The sequence below is a fragment of the Orcinus orca genome, chromosome 4, assembly GCF_937001465.1.
Source record: "Orcinus orca chromosome 4, mOrcOrc1.1, whole genome shotgun sequence".
Lineage (NCBI taxonomy): Eukaryota > Metazoa > Chordata > Mammalia > Artiodactyla > Delphinidae > Orcinus > Orcinus orca.
Window position 1 is genome coordinate 32,362,943 of NC_064562.1, and position 24,328 is coordinate 32,387,270.

The 24,328-nt window shown below is 40.2% G+C and overlaps 1 protein-coding gene across 13 annotated transcripts in view; it reads left to right on the top strand.

The window, feature by feature from the left end:
* Positions 1 to 24,328, top strand: part of FHIP1A (FHF complex subunit HOOK interacting protein 1A) — a 269,760-nt gene that overhangs the window by 104,463 nt on the left and 140,969 nt on the right. For 3 of the 13 annotated variants that reach the window (XM_033403165.2, XM_033403228.2, XM_049709064.1), the window contains one exon: positions 18,281 to 18,439. The exons of the other annotated variants lie outside the window; for them this stretch is intronic. The gene's annotated coding sequence lies outside the window, so the exon portion shown is untranslated. The remainder of the gene's footprint in view (positions 1 to 18,280; positions 18,440 to 24,328) is intronic. 13 annotated transcript variants of the gene reach the window in all.

A 24,328-nucleotide genomic window follows, 5' to 3' on the forward strand; every position in this document is an offset into this window, starting at 1 on the left:
CAGTGACTTTTATTTAAAGGTGTTTTGCCATATGGCTTTCTCAGAAAGTCAATGATGAGGTCTCAGATTCTAGCACATTTGCATTAATAAATCATGTTCTTGAACTAGGGAAGGAAGGTACAACCTATATTTTTGGGGTAGAATTCGAATGGGGTTATGGGAAATGGGGGAAAAGGACTGACCTGGGCAGTGAATAGGTAGAGAGGGGTGATTTTTTGGACAGGATAGTTAATAAAATATTTACTGTGACTGCAGGGCTCTTCTGAGTTTTCTATGACCTTTGCCAAGGAAGTATTTCCACTAAATTATAAAAAGACAACCTTAAAAGAGTGCTGAATTTCAGAACATAAAAATATGAAGCCAGTTATGCAATATGGAAGAGATTTAGAACTGTGATAGTTATTTCTTAAATTTATTTACAAACCAACTTTGTTACCTGGGACAGAGGACATATCCCTCCATTTCTCTAAAAGAGAAATCAAATATGACATTCCATGGCAAAAATGAGACTTTCATAATCTCCAAAAGGAAGTACTTGTTTCTAGCTGAGATTTCCTATACCGAGAGGAGCACTGCTTAATTCAGTGCGTTGTACCACTGTCTCTGTTTATGCTGTGATAGCTGTATCTCATTTTTAAAAGGAAGGCAGTAAGGAGTGAGATAGAAACCAGAAAATGAGAAGCAAGAAGTTTTTTAAAAGAAGCTAAAACATGTTAAGTATTATTTTTAACCCAAATTCTCCACTTATTGCTCCCTTCTAGTCAATATCTGTATTCTTTAATATGCGATAATTAAGGGGTTATCTAATGTATTTTTATTTTCATATCATTATACATTGTTAAATGGCATGGCAGATGATCTTCGATCCATGTTATATTTTGTAGGAAATGTTTTCTTGGACTATTAAGTGAACAGGGGGCATCTGTGATCTTTTTATTATTTATTTTCAAAGCTATAAAGACCTAGAGAAAAGGCCCCCTTGCTCTCTCCATCCCTCCCCGACCCCGCATGAATTTAAACACCTTGAGAGCCACAGTTTAATCTGAGAGAGGGATAGAGGTGATCAGGAAAAGGACGGTGTATAGTACTTACCAGAGAGATCGTGTTATATATTATTTAAACAGTGAAGGCAAATGTTGCTTCTGGAAGCAGAAGCAGTACTGAAATTAGAGTCTCTTTCCTGAGGCATTTTGAGTCTGAAAGATTCAGGAGGAGAAGACAGAATATAGAATGAAAGCCGAAGGGGCCGTTTCAGGGAGAAGACAAGAGGAGTTACCAGAGGAAGGCTGAGCAGTCAGGCAGGCCTTAACAGGCAGGTTTATGAACAGGTTTGGAAGAGGCACAGAGAGGCAACTAGGAAGAGAGAGTAGGGGTTATATAACAGGACTGCATAATTTTATGTGGCTCTGTGCTTTTGAGTAACTCAGTGTTTATTTAATCTTTGTCTCAGAAGGTGCAACATTTACAGTGAAAAACATCCTCTTGGGAACTTAAGATCTAGGAAAGACCAAGGCAGGCATAGTAATTTAGGGGAGAAAGACTCTGGGGACCTGCCTTCCTGCACAGTATGGTAACATTAAGTGTGCTGAGGTCTAATCACTGGCCAGCATTGTCTCCTTAGGTTGCTGGCTTGGGAATTGTTAGCCTTTTGCCTTGGGTGGGATCTGGCCCATCTGAAGGCTCCTCATCAGAGCACAGGAACTGAAAATAAAGTGAATGACTGTGGCCCCAGCTGGAGCTACGGGTGGAAGGATGAGGGGTGAGATAGAGAGGGCCATCTTCTACTTGCCCTCTAGGTTAACAGCAGCACGCCACTGATCCACGGTCATTGGTTGAACCAGAACATCAGCTGTGTACTTGCATAAAAAGACTCAGGATCAAGGTTTGACTTTATTATTCTTGCAAATCTTAGAATTTGGGGGCTAGGGAGTTCCCTGATAGCCTAGTGGTTAGGATTCTGGGCTTTCACTGCCATGGCCTGGGTTCAGTCTCTGGTCAGGGAACTGAGAAACTGAGAGCCCACAAGCTGCATGGTGTGGCCAAAAAAAAAAAGAAAGAATTTGGGTGCTAAACAAAAGTTGGGTCATTTGGAATTGGAAACCTACTTTGAGTCTTGAAACCATGGGGCACTGCCCTGTCGGGCTTGTCTGGACCTTGGCAGAGACAGAGCAGAATAAACAGGTAGCTCCAAAGTTGGAAAAACCCATTTCCCCACCAGTCAGTTCTTATATACTTTTCCCTTTCCCAGCCAGCCTTCCTTAAAAACTACTTGTAACTTTGAAGGAACACTTGTTCCAAAACTTCTGCCCCAAGATAAACCAAGGAAACCCTTCAAGCAACGGATTTTCCTCCTTTTGGATTTAGATGAAATTCCTCCCTGCAGAATTTAGGCATTCTTTGGGAGAAGATACAAATAGCACCTAACATGGGGCTACCCTTGTACAAATAAATATTTAATAAGTATTCCTTGAGAGAGTAAATGAGATGGGAAGCAAATTCTCTCAGCCGTTGGCACCACTGAAAGCATTTATTAAGCACTTTACCTGCGTGGGGCGCTGAGCCAGGGATAGTACAAAATATATTAGGAGATGTGACTTCTGCCCTTGGAGACTGAGAGCACCGTGTGTGAGCTTATTCTTTTTGAAATTTACCTCTGTTGTCATTCTCAGCTGACAAACAAGTAAACAGTGGTTGGGGCAAGGAATAAATAAGGGCGGCCAATAGAAGGCCAGCACTGAGACTGCACCCAGGGCTCCGCCTTTGATCACTCCACACTTCTTTACCATTGAGCTGTACAGTATTTTTAAATACTGTACTCGGTACAGTTACTCCTAATGTTTTGTGTAGGTATAAATACATTTAAAGAGATATTTTCCTACCTATTTTACCTCTCTGTCTTGACATGTTGTGATCTGGATTGGACCTCAGTTTGGTCAAGGATTGATTTATCTTTCTTTTTTGGGCAGGTACCTTTTGGGAGGCCCAAATATTTTTCTTACTACTGAAAGTTTGAAAGCGTGGCTGGTCCTCGACAAGGTTGGGAACCGGAAGGAGGGTTTCCTTTTCTGTGCCCTGCATGCTTCCTGCTTCCTTAGCTGCCCCACTCAATGTGTTGCAATCCACCCCCCCAGCCTCCGTCAACATTTTATTTATTTTGAAATAAGTTTAGATTTACAGAAACGCTGCAGAAATAATATGGAGTGTTCCCCTATGCCCTTCATCCAGCCTCCCCTAATGTTAATGTCTTACTTAACTGATCAGCCAATTGAGTCATGATTTCTACTGAGCACATTTTTTGAACCTCTCCTGTCCTAGGGACCTTGCTATCCTCAGGATCCAGTCATGGCCTAATCCCTTTCTCTTACCTTCAAGGAGTTGGCAATCTATGAATGGGTTTTAGTGACTTAAAATTTTATCTTCTTGTAAGAATTTTTACATTCTAAGACATTTTCCTGTTAACAGTAGTAGTGAATCCAAAGGTAACAGTTTCTGGTGATCACATTTCAGAGATAGTAGAATCTGGGTGAAGGAGGTTTTTTTTTGAATTGAGGCACTCTTGAAATTGCTGTTTGCTCATTTATTGATTCTTCTGTTCACTTAGCATTTATAGACTGTCCCATATGTGCTAAATATTGTACTAATCTCTGGAGATACTTGAACTTCAAGATGTAGCTCTTGCCTTTAAGGAATTAATGGTCTAGTGGAAAAATATGCAGTTGCAAAACAGTATGAAGATGCTCTGGTAGAGATACATACAGGGTGCCTGGAAACACATGGAAAGAGACCCCAAAACTCACCCTGATCTGACAAATTCTCATTAGTCTGCCCCAACTAGAAAGAGCACTCCCTGGAGACTATGAAATACATACGTGCTATTCAGTTCAAAATTATAAATAAGATGGCCTAGGTAAATCTGGGGAACTTGTCAGTGCTTTGTTTTTTTGCAAATGGGTAATACATTGCCCCTCTGTGAAGTAGAGTTAAAATGTAGTTATTCAATGCACTGATATGTTAATTGTGGTTATCTTCCCAACCCTTTTTCTGTGCATATGTTTACCTTTTAAAAAACTAGAATGCAATCATTTTATAGATGCTATTTTATATCTTGCTATTTATAATTAACTATATGTATATATATTTGTGTGTGTTTATAGGTATGTATTGGGTTGGCCAAAAAGTTCTTTTGGGTTTTTCCATAACATCTTATGGAAAAACTGGAACAAATTTTTTGGCCAACCCAATATATACACACGTAATCTTTCCATGTTAATAAATATACTTTTCACACCACGTTTTTCAACATTTTATTGTGAAAAATTTTATCATGAAAAATTTCAAACATAGCATAGCTGAAGGAATTTAACAGTTAGAACCTATACATATCACCCAAGTTCTACTGTTAACATTATTCTATACTTCCTTAATCACATATCGATCTCTTTACCATTCTCTCTGTTCATTAATCCATCTTAACTATTTGATACATTTCAAAGTAAATTGCTCATATCAGTATATTTACTCTACATATTTCAGAATGCTTATCATTAACTGGAATTCAATACTTTTTTACAGGTTTCCTTTTGATGAGAATTTGTACTCAGTGAGATGCATACATCTTAAATGTATATTTTCTGAGTTTTGACAAACACATATACCTGTATAACTCAAATTCTATCATGACATGGATTATACAACATCATTATCACCCTAGAAAGTTCCGTCATGACCCTTCCAGTTATTCCCCACCCCCTACCCTTCCAGAGGCAATCACTGTTCTAATTGTTTTCACCACAGATTAGTTCTGCCTGTTCTATGATTTCATATAACTTGAATCATACAATATACATTTGACCCTTGAACGATATGGGGGTTAGGTGTGTTGACCTAGTCTAAAATCCAGGTATAACTTTTGACTTCTCCAAAACTTAACTACTAATAGCCGACTGGAAGCCTTACCGATAACATAGTCAATTAACACATATTCTGTATGTGTATTATACACTGTATTCTTACAATGAAGTAAGCTGGAGAAAAAAAACGTTACGAAGAGAAAATACATTTACAGTACACATACGTATTTATTGAAAAAAATCCTCATAAAAGTGGACCTGTGCAGTTCAAACCTGTGTTGTTCAAGGGTCAGCTGTATACTTTTTTTTGGTGTGGTCTTTCTTTCACTCAGCATAATGTTTTTGAGATTTATCCAGGTTCCTGTATGTTTCAGTAGTTTCATTCCTTTTTACTGCTGAGCAGTATTCCACTGTATACCACAGTTTCCGCATTCTCCTATTTATTGGTGGACACCTGGAGTATTTCTGTTTTTTAGCTATTATGAAAAAGCTGCTGTGAACATTCTTCTACAAGTCTTTTTGTGGATATATGTATGTGTATATTTACATATAGGTATAGGTATATACGTGTGTGTATTCATGTGCGTCCATATATATATATACATACATATATGTGTGTATATATATATATATATATTCCTGTTTCTTTTGGGTAAATGCCTAGAGTAGGATGGCTTGCTCATAGGGTAGGTATGTGTTTCCCTTATAAGAAAGTGACAAACCTGTTTCCAAAGTCGTTGTACTCTTTGACATTTTCACCAATAATATATGAAAGTTCCTGTTGCTCAACATCCTTGAGTCTTTTTAATTTTGGTCATTCTGGTTGGTGTGTAGTAGTATAATGCTATTGAGCACCTTTCATGTGCTTATTGGCCAGTTACTTCTTTTGTGAAGTGTCTGTTTAAGTATTTTGTCCATTTAAAAAATTGGATTGTTTGTCTTTTTATTATTGAGTTTTTGGAGTTTTTTATATATCTGAGTCCTAGTCCTTTGTTACATATGTTTTGTGGATTTTTACTCCCAGTGTGTGACTTGCCTGTTCATTTTCTTAACTGTGTTTTTGATGAGAATTTCTGTTTCAACAGTCGTATTTATTACTATTTAAAAAATATTATTGCTTTCTGTGACCTGAGTGTTCCCACCCCCAAATTATGATGATAGTCTATATTTCCCTCTAAAAGCTTTATAATTTTAGCTTTTATGCATATATCTATATTATATCTCAAGTCAGTTTGTGTGAGTGATGTAAGGGTCACAGTTAATTTTTTTCCATATAGATACCCAGTTATTCCAGCACCATTTGTTGAAAAGATTTTTCTTCACTTATTGGATTGTTTTGATGCATTTGTTGAAAATCATGACTGTATATGTGGGGGACTATTTCTGGGGCCCTCGATTCTGTTCCATTAATCTACTTGATTACTCTTGTCTTGAACCATTTTTAAAAAAATAAATTTTATTTATTTATTTATTTATGGCTGTGTTGGGTCTTCGTCGCTGCACACGGGCTTCCTCCAGTTGCAGCGAGCGGGGGCTACTCTTCGTTGTGGTATGTGGGCTTCTCATTGCGGGGGCTTCTCTTGTTACAGAGCACAGGCTCTAGGCGTGCGGGCTTCAGTAGTTGTGGCACGTGGGCTCAGTAGTTGTGGCTTGCAGGCTCTAGAGCACAGGCTCAGTAGTTGTGGCACACAGGCTTCGTTGCTCCGTGGTATGTGGGATCTTCCCGGACCAGGGATTGAACGCGTGTCCCCTGCATTGGCAGGTGGATTCTTAACCACTGCGCCACCAGGGAAGTCCCTCTTGCACCATTTTTAATAGTTGTATATTGTATGGATGTCCATAATCATATAGAATTACTCGGCCATTGTTGGGCATTTTGAAGTTTATAATTTTTTCTATTAAAAACAATTCTGTTGCTAAGTGAAGTAAGTCAGACAAAGACAAATACTATATGACACCCCTTATATGTGGAATCTAAAAAATACAACAAACTAGTAAATACAACCAAAAAAGAAACGGACTCACAGATATAGAGAACAAACTAGTGGTTACCAGTGGGGAGAGGGAAGAGGGGCAGAACAATATAGGAGTAGGGGATTAAGAGGTTCAAACTATTTGGGACTTCCCTGATGGTGCAGTGGTTAAGACTCCATGCTCCCAATGCAGGGGGCCCGTGTTCCATCCCTGGTCAGGGAACTAGATCCCATGTGCATGCCGCAACTAAGAGTTCTCATGCCACAACTAAGGAGCCCGTGAGCCACAACTGAGGAGCTGGTGAGCCGCAACTAAGGAGTCTGTGTGCCGCAACTAAGACCTGGTGCAACCTTAAAAAAAAAAAAAAAGAGGTACAAACTATTACATATAAAATAAGCTACAAGGATATATTGTACAACACAGGGAGTATAGCCAATATTTTATAACTATAACTGGAGTATAACCTTTAAAAATGATGAATCATTATATTGTACACATCAACTACACTTCAGTTAAAACAATATGATGCATATTACTTCTGTTGTTTAATTTTGATTATTTAGATTATAAGTGGCAGAAATAATTTATAAACAAAACTCAAGGCAAATATGTACGAGTGCAATGTTATTGTTTAACTTTACATAGTATATTCTGATTTTTAGTTCTGGGACAAGCGAGAGTGTCTGCTCTTGGCCAGAAGGTAGAGTGAATACCGTGACCAACAGCTATGTAGTCCTCATTAGCTGGCAGAAGAGAATTCACTTTGCTTCTAAATGTCATTTACAGGTCGCTTCTATTATATTGTCAACCCAAATTATTAGAGTAGAAAAGTAGAAAGACTAAAAACTTTAAAAGGACTTTCTTAGAACATACTGTTCTCAATGGGTCCCATAATATGTTTTAAGCATGTATTTGTATGCATGTCACGTTATTGAAAATGAGGCGCAGATATTTGACCAGTTGTCGAAAGGCATTCACTCAATTATGGAAACAGAACAGCAGTCATAATTCATGTCCTGGGTACTGTCGGATGTGAGAGGTTATCTGTCTTAAGCTATTTTGTATGGTAATCAGCAAAGCATTTAGTTGTGTAAATGATCCCGGAGGCACATGTTCTTATTTTATGTGGGTATATAAATAAAATTGTACCACTGCGTGAAGTGTTTCTAAATTCTTTGCTTCTTTACTTGATAATTTATCTACTTACAGGAGCAGTTTGTGGTCAATAGGCCACCCTAGACATCATTTTAGGTATTTGTGATGCTTTTCTTGGGAAGATAGATTTTTAAGGGAAAAACCGTTATTTGGGGTGAATATTTGTTTTTTTTCCATGTTCTCAAAGTTTTGGTTTTTTCCCCAAATGGACAGAGAAATAATTGTGCATCATAATCTTTTAAGAGGTTTTCTTGTGTTTACGACAATAAAAATTAATATCTGTGGTGGAAAGACCACTGTACTGGAAAACTACAGTTTTCACAAATTATTAAGTCATCTCTCCAGTCTGTAATCAAAGTTTGATAGCTGCAGTGTGTGGCAAGCTAGATTTTGGCAAAGCAGACAGAGGACTATATCTAGAAGAGTAGTACAGGAATTCTGTATACAAATGGGTTCTTCAAACTTTGATACAGGCTTTTACATATGTCAGTTATTAGAGATTCCCTTCCTGGATCATGTCAGTTAGTTTTAGCCAAATATAAACTCTTGTCTGTGTGAAGTTTTCATTATCAGACTTTGGTCTAATATAAATAAGTTAGAATCTTTTAGAAGGCTGTCCCCTTTTTCTCTCTTTCCTCCTCTTTCCGAGGGGGTGACAGGAAAGAGCGCAACAAAGTGAGTCAAAGAGCCATTTATCCTCTTTTCCAGCCTCAAAGCTGATTCCAGCTCTCAATGGCGATCCTGTTACTAGGTCATTGTGGATGCAAGGCACAGGGGCCACCCTAACCCAGCCCCTATCTGGATTAAACCCACCAGATGGTTTAAGATAGAATTGTTGGGTGTGGTTGTATTGACCTTAAGGTTTCGCCCTGTGTCCCAGTGTTAATTGTAGGGGTCCTGCATGAACTCAATCTCGTATTATTCTTGATGACTCTCTCCTTTCCCAGAGAACCAGATGGATGTCCTCAGTTTTCTATTCAGGAATCTCCCCGGGGGAAGTAGGTGGAGATTTCACCAGGTTGAGTGAGAGGATGGTCACAGCTGGCTGTCAGCTGCTGTACACTCCCTTCAGTGTCCAATTTTCCAGTCTCCTGCCTGTTCTCCTAATGAGAAATAAGCCAGAAACTGGGACAGAACAAAAACCAAAACCAGAACCATAAAACAAGTTTAAGATGAATTTCATCCTTTGCCTCTCTGATCTTCTGATCTAATCATCTTGCTTTCAGCAAGTTTTGATAATGTGTGTTATGGGTATAAAGTCATTTTTTGTGTTTCCCTTTTTTAAAAAAATAAGAACTGGAAGATTTGTGTGCTCATATCATTCTAAACTGGAAGCTGAAATTTAAGAACATTTAGTTCTCCCTCCTTCCCTTTGCACTGTGATCTCTGACACCATCGTCCAGCTGTGTGTGTATGTGTGTTTCGTTTGTGTGCATGTCTGGTATTTATGGTTTTCCCAGAGCTGACTCTTGCTGCTAATGAGCATGATCATTTATATAGTGTCACTGTAGTGTAGCCATGTTAAATAGATCGGGCCATGGCAGGTAGAGAACGGCAAGGGTAATCCCTTTGTTGCTATGGTAATACATTTGGTTTAAGGGAATTGTTTGTCGTTTGGATGCACGGATCTTGTGCATGTGACATAATTGCCCGTGGTTGAGGCATTTGGAGGGGAAAACCAACTTAAGAGGAAGTGGTATTTTGAAACAAATTAATATATACAGTTGTCCCTTTGTATCCACGGGGGACTGGTTCCAGGACTCATGCGGATACCAAAACCCGCAGATGCTTCAGTCCCTTTTATAAAATGGCCATAGTACAGTCCACCTTCCAAACCAGGGGTCCGGCATCCACAGATTCGACCAACCGTGAACTGATGATGCAGAGAGCTACCTGTGTATCAGAGAGATTTGGGCTTACCACTGTGGAGGGACTTACTCTTTTTTTATTAAAAGGATCATTCTCGGCTAATACATCAGCATAGAGAATGAGGCTAGTGACAGATTTGTTTACTTGCTAACATGGTGGGATTTGATCATTTATTGTATAAAACGGTTGTTGTGTGAGGTTTGCATTCTTCTCTCTATTATCCCTAGGAGGGCTCCCTTTAAGTGAAATTGATGCCATAGTTATTAGGGATCCTGAAGGGAAAGGACAACGTATTCTCTCTTTTAGTCTCCATTAAAAAAACCTGAAGTTCTTAAAAGTAGAGGCTATATTTATGTATTCTTTCAACAGAAATTTATTGAGTGTTCAGCTAGGTGCTCTTAAGGTTTGGGAGTGCAGTATGAGCAAAGCAGCTGTGGTCCTGGACCTTAGATATTAGACGCAGTGGACCACGTCCACTTACCTTTGGGTTCCGCCTTTAGCACTATCCTTTGCCTTACAGACACCTTTCTCAATAAGTGTTTGATAGATTTTTAGAGTAGTTCCTTTCTTCCTCCTTCCCAGTACAATCTCTTAATATGTGTTTTTCCCTAAAGGTTTGTTAATACCATTTGTCACTAACGGGCACAAAAGGAGATGAAAAATTAAGTGACATAAGCGCGTGTCCTTCCTTTGATCCCTGTCCTTCTTCTTCTTCATGGCTTAGCTCAGGTTCTACCTCTGCCAGGATGCCAGCCAAGCCAATAGCAATCTCCTGGGTATTCTATGCAGTTAATATGACATAGTTTATCCTGTTTTCATATGTTATTATGTAACTTTTCTTGTGTTCTTGTCACATCTCTTAGATGTGTTGAGGCAGAAAAAAAGCTAAAAGCCAGTGGTCAAGTCCCAGCATCTTTATTTTATAGAGAAGGAATCCGGCCTACAGAAATTAAAAGACGATGGTTAATAGAAGAATCATGACTGGTATCCAGGTGTCCAGACTCTGGGATCCCTTCTCTTTACTCATTTCCAAGAGGAAGCACCAGCAAGTGCCGTGCTCTCAACTTGGAGTGGGCGTCTTGTGACCATGGGATGACAAACACAAGAGCCGACTCTAGGACTGGCTGTGAGTTTAGGCATAATGGGTTATGACAGTGGTTAGGTAATGCAGAACTAATAGATGCAACACTTTATCGGGTATTTTAATTTGACATGTCAAGCAGTTGGAAGCCACTGTAGGCTTTTGAGAGGAAGCTTAACGTGAGCAAATTAACACTAAGGGAAGATGCAAGAGATCCTGGCTGCTGCTGTGTGTCATTACGGTCGGGGACAGGGAGGACAGCAAGAAATGACCTTGGAAGGGAAGTGTTACCCATTTGACACAGAGAAACTTGAGGCTCTTTGATTTTGAACTGAGATGCTATAATAAATACATGACAGAAGTAGGAATCAGATTCTCAAATGGCATGTCAGCACCATCTTTTTTGATCAAAGTCGGTTTTCTGATTCGGAATTTTGATGATTATCTTAATTTTATTTTCTCTTGCTGAAGGATCATTCTAGTATTACTTAACCTTCATCCCATGCTTATGCTGCTCTAGCCCTAGCCCTGATTGAACTAGGTTGAAATGAAGAGAAACCTCTACTAGATTAAATAAAAAGGGAAATTTATCAATAGGATTCTGGTATCTTTAAGGGACTTAGGCTCAGCCTGCCCTCAGACCAGGAACTGGAAAGTCAGCTCGGCACTCATTTTCTTTCCTTCTATCACTGAACTAGTTTTCATTCCGCGTAGCCAAACTGGGCTGCTTTTTACCTCGTGGGTTTGTGTCCCAGTGATTGAAGCAACTGGAGAAACTCATTTAGCATTTTCCAATCCTGATTTAAATTTCTAGGGGAGAAAATTTGATGGGCTCAGTCTAGTCAGCAAAGGTGGGAGACAGGGCAGCCGGCTCATGTAACACCAGAATGGCTGCAGTTCCCACCCTTGAACTGTAGGTGTTGGGGGCAGAGAAGAGGGCCTAGGCAGATATTCCCAAAAAATTGAAAATCCCCACTTAAAGTTACCCAAATTCCTAAAAAGTTATGTGCCATTTGTTGCATAAATGTTTTGAAATTTCTTTGTGGCATAATGAGGCATTAGATCTATTCAGCCCATTTTATCAACTTCATCATATAAAAATAATTCAGAACCTCAGCTTTTCCTTGCAGCTGGTGTTTTGCTGCTCACCTCTATTACTTTCCAAACCCTGTTGGAAAATGAGCTTTTTGGGGGTAACACAGGGAGTGAGAAGTTAAAGGTCTGCAATACTTTAGCATAACGTCCCTGACAATTAAAATGGGAGTTTTCACACATTAGGAAATTTTGTTCATCATAAACCACGTTTCTTTTGATTGTGTTTTTATCCTTCCCAGAGAAGTTTAGAAATGAATAACCTTGGGATGTTCAGACCTCAGAAGGTTTGCTAGCTTCACAGATTCTGATTTTATTTATAGGCTGCAAGAAGACACTCGGTGAAGTTTGTTGTGATTCACGGCTCATCACCTTGAGCTATTGCCACTCAGTGCCAGGAAGGCATTGAATCTTGTGCACTGAGAGAACAGAATAAAAACCGTGTAGCTCGAAACAGAAGCCTAAGTGTTATCTCAGGGATTTCTTATAACATATCAGATGGACGCAGGCCAGTGGCTTCAGAGCTGAATTTTTCTGTTCACTCCCACCCGTGAGAAGTCAATACTTTGTCAAAACAGCAGCTGCTTTGAGCCTTTTTCATTTGGCGGCTGAAAGAAGAGCTAACAGGAACAACAGTTTTCAAGCTCAGCTGAGTAGTGGTCTGAGGAAAAGTAAATCTAGGTGAATTACACCTTGGCCTGTTAGTATACCCCTGTCTCCCTCCCCAGGTTAGATTTGTGCAGAAGTGCTTGTCTGCTGCCTCTTTTAAATATACAGCAAACAAATTTGCTATGTTACATGCAGATTGGAGAGAGGCACTGAAGCAGGTAGCTGTGAAATGTACATCAAGGGTGTCCCTGAAGCCCCTTGTTCATTCTGTTGAAATATACAACTCACATATTTAAACCAGAAACACGAAGTGGAACAAATTGGCTTGCAAGCCAGATAATAAAATAAATGATAAATGGAATGGGACCCCACAGCTGCTCCAGAAGGGCTGGCATGGGATTGGAGGCCAGGCTGGAGGAGGTGGGTGTTGGGAAAGGCTTCTGTAGTGGCTCCTGCGTGATTGATGCGGCTGGTTATTTTGACTGTCATTTTCTAAATTATGTATTTGTATGGGGAGAGGAGGGAGGCTTTGCCTTAAGGTGTTTTTATTTTGTTTTGTTTTTTGTTTTGAGGGGGCTTGGATAGACTACTTTGGTTTTTTTTTTTTTTCATTCCTTAATGAAAATTTACCCCAAAGAGAAAACCAGCCACATTGGTCTTCATTTCAATCCCAAGAAGGGTTAGAGTATTATTTTCCCCCTCAGAGGAGGCTCTCAGTGGTGGCAAAGGTACTAGGGCTTTGGAACGTGACTTGGTGTTTCCCTTCAAGGAACTTCTTGAAGAGATCAAATACCTATCATAACGGGGATCCCCTCCCCTGGGTTGTTTTCTTGGCTAGCCTGGATCTCTGAAAGGCATCTTGAGCCTTTCTTTGCCAGATGGATCGTGTCCTGTCTCCCAGTCTGTTCAGCGAGGTCCTACAAAAAAGTCTGCTGAATGATTCTCTGCCCCTCTGCTTCTCTCACAGATGGATGGAGGCTCCTTACCTGTTACCTCTGCTTCCAAGGGACTTCAGGTCATAGGAAGTTTATTGTTAGATCCTAGGAAAAGGGAACAGCCCGGCTTCAGGAAGGCAGGGAATTGGAAACCTGGAGGCTGGAATTAGAAGGGGTTTGGATCCCCACTGGTTCTGGGAGCCTCAGCTGAGGGGCTGTGGAGTGTCGTTCTGGGCATCGACCTCACTGTTAACCCTGCTACTCTCCAAGTTGCTGTTCTGTTTTGGGGCCTATCTGCTTCACTCTGTGCTGACCACTAGCTTTACTTCCTAATTCAACCCTCCAGTAGATTTTGAGTGGCTGAACTAATTAGCCATCACCTCTGAGATTAAACCATGGTTGATGGACAGCCTAGGGATTAGTTGCTTTTAGATCAGGTTCCCACCCCTGTCAGATTCTCAGATTCTGTCAGATTCTCAGATTCTGTTCCATATGATTAGCGGGTTGACGGTATGTGTGTGTGTGTGTGTGTGTGTGTGTGTGCGCGTGTGTGTACAGAAAATCATTGCCAAGTGCTGCCCTCAAACATTGATTGGCAATATTACCAATTTCCTTTAGAAGGGGCTGTGGGCAGGGCAAGCACCCCATTGGGGTGAAAAGTCCACTCTCATGTAATGCCCACAAGATACCAGTAAGATGGAGGTTATTATCCCTGTTTTGAAACTGAGGAAATTGGGGCCAAAAGAGGTTAAGTACTGTGCTTAAAGTTAACGACTTAGTTGGCGGCAGCCCTGGGATCTGAAGCTAGATTAATTTGACTCCACTAGGCCGTGACGCGTTTTTTACTTTTGAGTTCTTCAAAAATAAGGCAAGGCCGTGTTGAAACTCGGTGAATAGTGCTGGCCCTTTCTTATTCTCGGAGGGGATGGGGCCGTGAGTTTTTTCCTAGTGCCTGATAACCAGGATAGCTTCTCATTTTCCCCTCGCAAGGAAAAGAGCTTCTAAGAAAGATTGTGAGTTTTCTGTTATTGAAAGGAAATAGTTCAAACTCAGTCTTTTGACGGTGGTACTGTTCTCGCTATAATACAGCTGAGCTAGGGGCTGTGTTGGAAGGGCTCTCACACTGAGCAGTCTTCATCTGAGTTAGCAACCCTGGAGGCAAATGTTCCAGGAGAAGATCCCATCAGTCCTGCTAGTTTCCCCTTCACAGGGTCTGTGTACAGGTTCTCATCCTCATTTAGGGATTTGTCATTTCTCTCTAGCACATGGAGCCTAGAGACCATAACCAGGGCAGTAGCTTGGCGACTGGCACACAGTAGGCATATGGTCCTGGACAACTTGTCTCCACTGCCTGTCCTCAGGGAGGGACCCTCTTTTTTTTAAAAAAATAAATGCAGTGCTAATTTTTTTAAAAAAATATTTATTTTTGGCTGTGCCGGCTCTTAGTTGCATTATGCAGACTCTTAGTTGTGGCATGCGGGCTTCTTAGCTGTGGCATGTGGGATCTAATTCTCCAACCAGGGATCGAACCCAGGCCCCCTGCATTGGGAGCGCAGTGTCTTATCCACTGGACCACCAAACAAGTTCCAGGGAGGGACTCTCTTGATGAATCACTTTTTCCTCATGCCACGGCCTCACCATTTCTCTTTGTTCAAATTTTACTAGCCTTGGGCAAGAAGGTGGGTTTTCTGATACCTATTTGGGGAATTCTTTGGAATTCTGTTTGGGCTTCTCTAGTGGTTCAGCATTCAACTTCTATGGCTCTAATGATTTTTAATCTTGTAAACTGTGCTTTGCCAGCTCCTTCTCTTTCCCCCTCCCTTCCTTTGATGCTACCTCTTTGGTGGCAGCATAGTGATGAACGGTATGAATTTTGGAGCCAGGCAGATCTGGGTTCAGTTCCCTAGTCTGACACGTCCTGGCTGGGTGACCTTTGGCAAGTTACTCAGTCTCTCTGAGCTCGGGGCATGTAACAAAGCACTTAGTACAGGCATGGCACACAGTAATGACTCAAGAAAATTTAGGTGCTGCTAATATTATTATAATGATAATCATGATAATCATGCGTTTTCTTCTGGGGACTGTTAATGCTCGTTTTTCTCAAAGGGGGGAGCTCTTAACTTTGAGCTGCAGCAACACAGTCATGGACAGAAGCCTTATGAATCTGCCGTCTTTTTGTTTATATTCCGTTGTCATGCTAGGATTTGAAGCATTTCAAGTGTTGTAAAAGCAAATTTCGTATGAAGATAATTATCCTGTTTCTAATGTAGTTGGGAACTGAGGTGTTTTAATTACTGATGTGCCAGAAACCCTTCGAATAAGGTGAAGTGTGATTTTTTTAAGGCCTTCACCTACTTGGTCATAATTAGGGACATTTGGAACGCTCAGGCATAATATCTGCTGATTTGTACACTTTCATTAAGCAATCAGGATTGAATAACCCAGTGACCAGACTTTCAGGGGGTCAGGTTCCATTTTCTGAGGAGGAGCCAGTTATGCTTTCTCTGCTTCTCTTGCTGCTTGTTTTCCCCCTGTTACCTTTACTCACATTCTGTGTTCATCTAAAACAGAGCTAGCTGCTCTACATTTTTTTGAGGCCTTGATTTTTATAGAATCCCTCTTCTCCATTTTCCTCCTTCTTGCCTTGTGAACCAATCTGGCTAAATCCCCGTGTTAGAGCATAAAATTTTTGTGTGGCACTGACTGTTGTGGAAGCATTAAAGGTGATTAATAGTGGAATGAAAAAGTTGAAGTTAGTTCCTTGAGAATCAGAAGAAAGAGGGAGAAGAGTAAGGACAAAACCGTGAGAACTTAAACGGATTGTTGATTTCATAGCTAAGCCTCGTCTTTAAAGACTCTGAGCTCCTTAAGAACAGGGTCCGTGTTTGACTTTGTTCCGTGTTGTATGCCTCGTACTTCGCACTGAACCTGGTGCAGAGTAGAATTTGTTGAATACGTTAATGGAAAAACAGAGGCCCACTGATACTTATATAAATTACATTGATATCTACAGGGACAGAGCTTGGGCCAGAATCTGGATCACCAGGGCCCAGTGAGAGATGTATCAAAAAGGGAATGAAAAAAAAAAAAAAAGGGAGTGAAGTAAAAAAGGCAAGAATTAAAAAATAAAATAAAATATAACAGCATAGGAATATATTTAGGAATGTATAAGAAAGTTACAAAATAGAAAACGTAAATTTCACTTGCTGGTAATTCACATGGAAAGAACATAGAGTATTGTGGATGTGTGGCATTGCGTAATTCCCTGCTGGTATTTGATTGTTTTTCAAAAAGCAGAGGCTGAGCAGCTGCATAATTTTGGTATTGTTTGGTCTGTGTCTTTTTTTGGCTTTTGTCCTTTTATTGCTTAAACTAGGATGACTTTGCAAGCTCAGAGTCTCATTATTGATTCCCTTTTCCACCTTGGGTTTATGGTTGCTGTGTTGAATTTCCATTAATTTCAAGACTTTTTCTTGCTATTAATGCAGATTATGTAATTTAAAACCCATTTTCATTTTTCTGATTCTTTATACATCAAGCGGATCAAAAGCTAGTATGACAGATATCTTCATTCCACAGGATTTTGAGTTTTAAGCCAGTTCTCCAAACATGCCCTCTGTTGTGCACGTTGCATGGGCCAGGTACTCTTCCTTTCCCCACTCCCCTGGCTGCCCACCCTGCAGGCACACAGAGGGGCCACAGGCGTCTCCTGGAGGAAGATGGGTAAATGCTCCTTCAACACTCGGGCGCAGGGATTTCCCTGGCGGTCCAGGGGTTAAGACTCCATGCTTCCAGTGGGGGGCGTGGGTTCCATCCCTGGTCAGGGAACTAAGATCCCACAGGCTGTGCCATGCAGCAGGGCTGAAAACAAAACAAAAGAAAACAAACAAACCAAAAATAAACACTTGGGCGCGTTCAGGCAGCATAATGGGTAGATTCTCCCATCGTCACATCCTGAAGCTAGGTAAGGATTCTAAGTCCTGAATCAGGTCAGAGAGGAGGCTGGTGGTGGTGGCTTTCCTGGATAGGGGTGGAGTGTGTGTGTGTGTTGGGGTTGAGGAGTAGGAGAGCGCAGGTTGACTGTCAGCCTCCTCCCATCCTTCCCTTTTCAGCTCAGCAGCATGTGTTGATGATTGTGATGTGTGGTGGGTGGAGGTTCCTTAGAAGACAGAGGCCAGAACCACCCATCTTGCCTTGTTATTAGAAAGCACCTGTGTTTTACCTGGTGACGTTTTCCTGGGTGAATGCGACACTGCTGACTGTCAGGCAATAATTGTGGCCCCGAAGGGGTAGGGAGAGATCAGTACAAGCCCCTCACTGTAGGGCAGGAGTGCATATAAGAGGGAACCAGAGTCTGGAGTGCATATAAGGGCTGTTTTTGGTGGCATATAGGATGTAGTTCCTTTAGCTCACTGGAACACACACCACGACTTCCAATTATGTAGGCGTCTAGAAAAATTAGTTTTGAAAATCCCTAAAGTATGCCCACAGACCTATTTACCAATCGATCTGTAATTATTTATTGATCATGTGCCATGTGACCAGACCTGGCCAGCCCCTGCTCAGACAGAATAGTAAAATTTGGTCCAGGATTTTTGGACTGTCATTCTGTTTGTGATTTAGGGTTTTAGGGAAAACCCATTTACCCTGAAATCAAGACAGATAGCCTCTGGGAGTTCTGAGTAGAAATTCATCTGTTTCCTCTGTCATTTTAGAGAAGGTGCTGCACTTGTACTTTCAGCGGTGGGATTTGCGCAATCAGCGGTGATGAGTGTATGAGCATTTTTAATTAGTCTTCATGACCTCTGTCTAATGTAATCAGAAACCCTCGATCAGCATAGAGATTTATCATCAATCATTCATCATCTTCTGAGGTGGGTATAAACCCATTTGCTTTTAGCCTGCAACTTAAAATACCTGCTTTAGAGAATTATTATTTAACCAGGCAGATATCTATAAGCCAAGTATATTCTGAACATGTAGACTTAAATCTCAAATTGCAGATTGCTCTGATTAAGTGTAATTGTGTGAATTAAGGTGTTTGTAGCCTTCACTAGAGAAAACCTACCAACAGACAAAATAGTTTTAGAGAAAGAGTATCAGACTGGCGTCAAGGAGGCCTGAGTGCTACACCTAGCCTTGCGAACCCCAGTTTCTTCATCTGTAAAAATAAAAGAGGATCGAAATAGCTGGAATTTAAGTCCTCATTATGTCATGCTGAAGGTGAGTTACTTATAATAGAACACTAATAGTAAACATTTTTGAACCATTTAATATGTGATGGGCAGTAATAGCATTGTGCCTTAAGCAGGTGCATGAACCTGCATGATCTCATTTATTCCCACGTTGCCCCATGAGGTAGTTACTATGAAATGGCCACCTCTGTCTTAGCCTGGGAGTTCCTGGTGGGGAGGCTGATCTCTGTAGGGTAAAGGTTTGGGGATGTCAGATAAGAATTCACAGTGATTATCTAAATAAAGATCATTGAATTGAATACAGAGTTCTACAGAGATGATCTTTGGTTTGCCTTAGTGGGTCTGACAAAATTCTGCAATTAAAGTGAAGTTGACAAAGTAAAATTTCTAATTTAACTGGCGGCCAGGTAATCCCTCTGTTTTGATCTGCTATTAAAATGATTTTTTTTTCCCCAAAAGTGAAATTCTAGAGAATCCAAGAACAAGTTAATTCTCATGTTGGTCAGCAGCATTAGTGAGCATGTATTGATAGAAACTGGATCACTTTCCTTCCTGTACTGATTGTTGTAAGTTGGTACAGCTCTTTGGGAGCCCACTTACATCAATAGCTTTCAGGTGAGCATACCCTCCGGCTCATACCCTTTGAGCCAGAATGTCCTCTTCTGGGATTTCAGCTGGAGGACAAAATCAAGGAAATGCTCAAATGTTCAGTTAAAAGAATGTTCATTGTCAACTGTTTGTAACTCTGAAACCTGGAAGCAAACTAAATATCCAACCATTAGCAGATTGGTTAAATAAACATATTTAATGTTAAAATATATCATTAAAACGGCATATGTTGCTAAGCAAAAAAAACCCTACCCAGTTTAAACAGCAGTATGTGCTGTGTGAGACCATCTTAGTGTAACCACATGAACTAGCAAATATGCACACATAGACATTAGTTTAAAGTAGTATATCTGGAGCTTAAAATAGTTGTTTTTTTCTGGTTGAGTGATACTACATTTTGTTGGACATCTGTATTTAAAATATTTTTCTGTAAAGAATCTGCATTGTTTTAAGAAATTAGCAAAAGCAAACAGTATAAACTTCCTGAAATAGAAACCCCAGCTCAATCCAAGGGCTAGAAATTGCTTACAAACCTGAATTTGTAAGGAAATGCAACTTTTACAAATAGGCCCAATTCTTATCCCGAGGTAATCCAGTTTGGTTTATTTGCCTTTATTCACATTGATAATTGAAGAGGTCTTTGAGTTCTTTGAATCAGGATTTAGAAAAATTTCACTCTGTTTGTGCCTTATTAGAAATCAAAAGAAACTAAAAAGAGAGAAAAAAAGGCACTCTCTGGGGACCAGCCTTTTTCCTCCCAGTAATAAAATTAATACCAGTGAAACTTGTTAATTGTAGAAATTTAGAATACATAGATATGCAAAACAAATAAAATTAAATAAAACACATACACACAATCCTACTTGCCGGAAATCACCACTATTGACATTTTGGCTATATCCTTCCAGAATTTATATTATATATAGATAAAAAATATGTGCATGTGTATGTGCGTGTGTATTTGTAATCACCTACAGAGATACGTGTATAGCGTTTTGTCAACTGTTTACTTACCAGTAGAGGACAGTCCATCAGACTGTATAGTTGAGCTCAGGGACCATGCCTTGTTGGTTGTGTGAGAGTTCCCAGTCAACAGCAGTGCCTGGCACATAGCAGGAATTGAGTAAATATCCGTAGAACATCTGCATCTATCTTGCCTATCTTTCCAGGTCAGCTGTTTCACTCCCAAAGATTATTTTGCTGACTTGATAGAATCTCCTGTTGTGGACGTACCACGTTCAGTTGTCTCTAGTCTTTAACTATTAAAAAAGCACTGCTGAAATTAAGTACTCTCGCAACTAAATGTTTGACACATCATAAATTATTCATTACAATTAATAGCCTAAAAACGGAATTGTTGGATCAAAGGATATATATGTTTTTCACTTTTGATGGCGTTGCCAGATGTTCCCCAGAAAGGTAGTGCCATTTTATATTCCTCGTGAAAGAACACAGTGCCTGATTTCACCTGCACACTTGGGAGCATGGAGTTTTTCTTTTTAATTGAAATTTTATTGAGATCATTGTAAATTCTTAAACTGTTGTAAGAAATAATAGAGACGTTCCTTGTACGCCTTACCCATTTTCCCCCAAAGGAAGCATTTTTGCAGAAGTATAGTATCATAACCAGGATGTTGACATTGATACAGTCCTCAGATCCCCGGTTTTACTTGTACTCATTTGTGTGTACCTGTATTACTATATTAAGTTCTATTCAAGTTTACCACTGGAGTGGGTTTGTGGGTCTACCACCACAGTCAAGACACTGAGCAGTTCCAACACCACAAGGGTCCCTCCTATTGCCCTTTTATAATCATGCCACTTCTCTCCTGTGCTCCCAGCCCCCATCTTCCCATACCTAACCCCTGGCAACTAATTTGTCTTCCATTCATAAAATTTTGTCATTTCAGTGTGACCAAGAAGGGCTTAATTTCCAAAATATACAAACAACTCATACAACTCAATAACAAAAGAAAACCAAACAATCCAATCAAAAAATGGGCAGGAGGCCTAAATAGACATTTCTCCAAAGAAGACATGCAGATGGCCAACAGGCACATGAAAAGATGCTCAACATCGCTAATTATTAGAGAAACACAAATGAAAACTACAATGAGGTATCACCTCACACCGGTCAGAATGACCATCATCAAAAAGTCTACAAATAATAAATGTTGGAGGGAGTGTGGAGAAAAGGGAACGCTTGTACACTGTTGGTGGGAATGTAAATTGGTGCAGCCACTATGGAGAACAGTATGGAGGTTCCTCAAAAAACTAAAAATAGAGCTGTCATATGAACCAGCAATCGCACTCCTAGGCATATATCCGGAGGAAACTTTAACCCGAAAAGATGCATGCACCCCAGTGTTCATAGCAGCACTATTTACAATAGCCAGACATGGAAGCAATCTGACTATCCATTGACAGAGGAATGGATAAAGAAGACGTGGTGTGTGTATATATATATATATATATATGTATATATATATATATATATATATATATATACACACAATGGAATATTACTCAGTCATAAAAAAGAACGAAATAATGTCATTTGCAGCAACATGGATGGACTAGAGACTATCATACTAGGTGAAGTAAGTCAAAAAGAGAAAGACAGATACCATATGATATTACCTATATGTGGAATCTAAAATATGACACAAATGAACCTATGTACGAAACAGAAACAGACTCACAGACATAGAGAACAGACTTGTGGTTGCCAAGGGGTGGGAGGGATGGGGGAGTGATGGATTGGGAGTTTGGGATTAGCACATGCAAACTATTATATATAGAACGGATAAACAGCAGGGTCCTACTGTATAGCACAGGGAACTATGACCAACATCCTGTGATTAAACCATAATGGAAAAGAATATGAAAACTAATGTCTATATATGTATAACTGAATCACTTTGCTGTACAGCAATTAGCACAACATTGTAAATCAACTATATTTCCATAAAATAAATTAATAAATAAATAAAATTTTATCATTTCAAAAATGCTATGTAGAAGGAATCATGCAGTATGTAACCATTTGGAACTGGCTTTTTTCACTCAGTGTAATTCCCTGGTCATTTATCCGAGTTGTTGTTGGTATCGGTAGTTTGTTCCTTTTTATTGCCGAGTGATACTTCATGGTATGGATGGGCCACAACTTGTTTACCCATTTGCGTATTGAAGGAAATCTGGGCTGATGTCAGTTTTTGGCTGTTACAGATAAAGCTGCTGTGAGCATTTGTGTACAAGTTTTTGTGTGAACGGGAGTTTCATTTCTCTGAGACGAATCCCCAGTAGGTCCGTTGCTGGATTGCATGTAATTGCATGTGTAGTTTTCAAAGAAACTGCCAAACCGTTTTCCAGAGTGGCAGCACCGTTTCACATTCTCACCAGCAGTGTATGGATGATCCAGTTTCTCTGCGTCCTCGTCAACATTTAGCATTGTTACTGTTTAGCTTATTCTGATAGGTGTGTAGTGATGCATCTTTGTGGTTTTAATTTGTATTTCCCTAATAACTAATGATGTTGAACATCTTTTCGTGTGCTTATTTGCCTTTCGTATATTCTCTTTGGTGAAATGTCTGCTCATGTCTTTTGCCCATTTTCTAATTGAATTATTTGGGTTTTTTTACTGTTGAGTTTTTGAGAGTTCTTTACTATTCTAGACACTGGTCCTTTGTCAGATATGTGGTTTGTGGATATTTTTTGCTAGTCTTTAGTTTGTCTTTTAATCTTCGTGTAGCCTTCTATAGAGCAAAAGTTTTCTTAATTTTGATGAGGTTCAGTTTGTCAATTTTTCCTTTTATGGTTTGTGCCTTTGGTGTCAAGTCTCAGAACTGTTGGCCTATAGCCAGCATGGACTTTAGACTTGTTCCTCAGAGACCCTCTCATCCTGGCTCTTCCCCTTACTAGCTGAGTAAGCAGAGGCATGTTTGTTAATCTCTCTCTTCTTCAGTTTTCTCATTCGTAAAATGGGGATAAGAATACTATTTACCTCATAGGGTTGTTCCAAGGGTTAAGCCATTATATGTAAAGTGCTCGGAGCAGGGCCTGGTAAGCACTTACGATTGTTGCTAATGTTTTTATTATTATACCTCTCACATCAGTATCACCTTGGGTGCTTGTTGAAATGCAGATTCCTGGATCTCTACTCCTAGACCTACTGAATCAGAATCTGAAGGGTTAGGGCTCCAGGAATCTGCAGTTCAGCAAGGTTCCCACATGGTTCTTACAAAGGCTACGGTTTTCGAACAGTTGCTTAAGCTGCCAATCATTTCTGTTTCTCCGTGGGAAGAGAACCCCCTGGTGTCTGTTTATTGGAGTGGCTGGGTGCCTCTGCCGAGGCGAATGCCTTCTCGCTGCGAGCACGCCTAGTGTTGCCAGAGACTAACCAAAGTTTCTGTAGGGTCGAGTTTTGGTGGGACTCTGTTGTACCACTGGGGTGAGGCAGATGTGAGACCATAGGGAGTGCTGGAGTCTGTGGTAAACTGGAGCATAAATACCTAAAGGCGTCCAAATGAAAACAGTAGTAATAAAAAAAAACCAATCTGTGGACTGGATTCAGCATTCTGGCTGCCAGCTTCAATGGTCTTGCACAGGTATGGAGTCGTGTCTTTTGTGGAGGTGGGGGGCAGTGTGGGAGACTGTTTGCTAATCTGTGTGTCAGTTTTCTTGTAAATGGGCTGCTCAAGGCCAGCAGTTTTTCTACCGGCTTGTCTATTACAGATTATCATCCAGTGTAAATAATGGAAATTAAAGTCCAGAGATAACCTCAGGCTATATAGATAGCAGTACATACTTCCTTTCTCACAAAGAATGACTCCATAGGACTTTTCCCACGAGGGATGTTGCAGAAGGACATAGCAGTTCTTCCCAGGGAGACTTCACTGACATCTCCCCTGAACAAGTCATAACATTAGTTGCCTGCAGATACTGTTTTAAGCTAGAAGC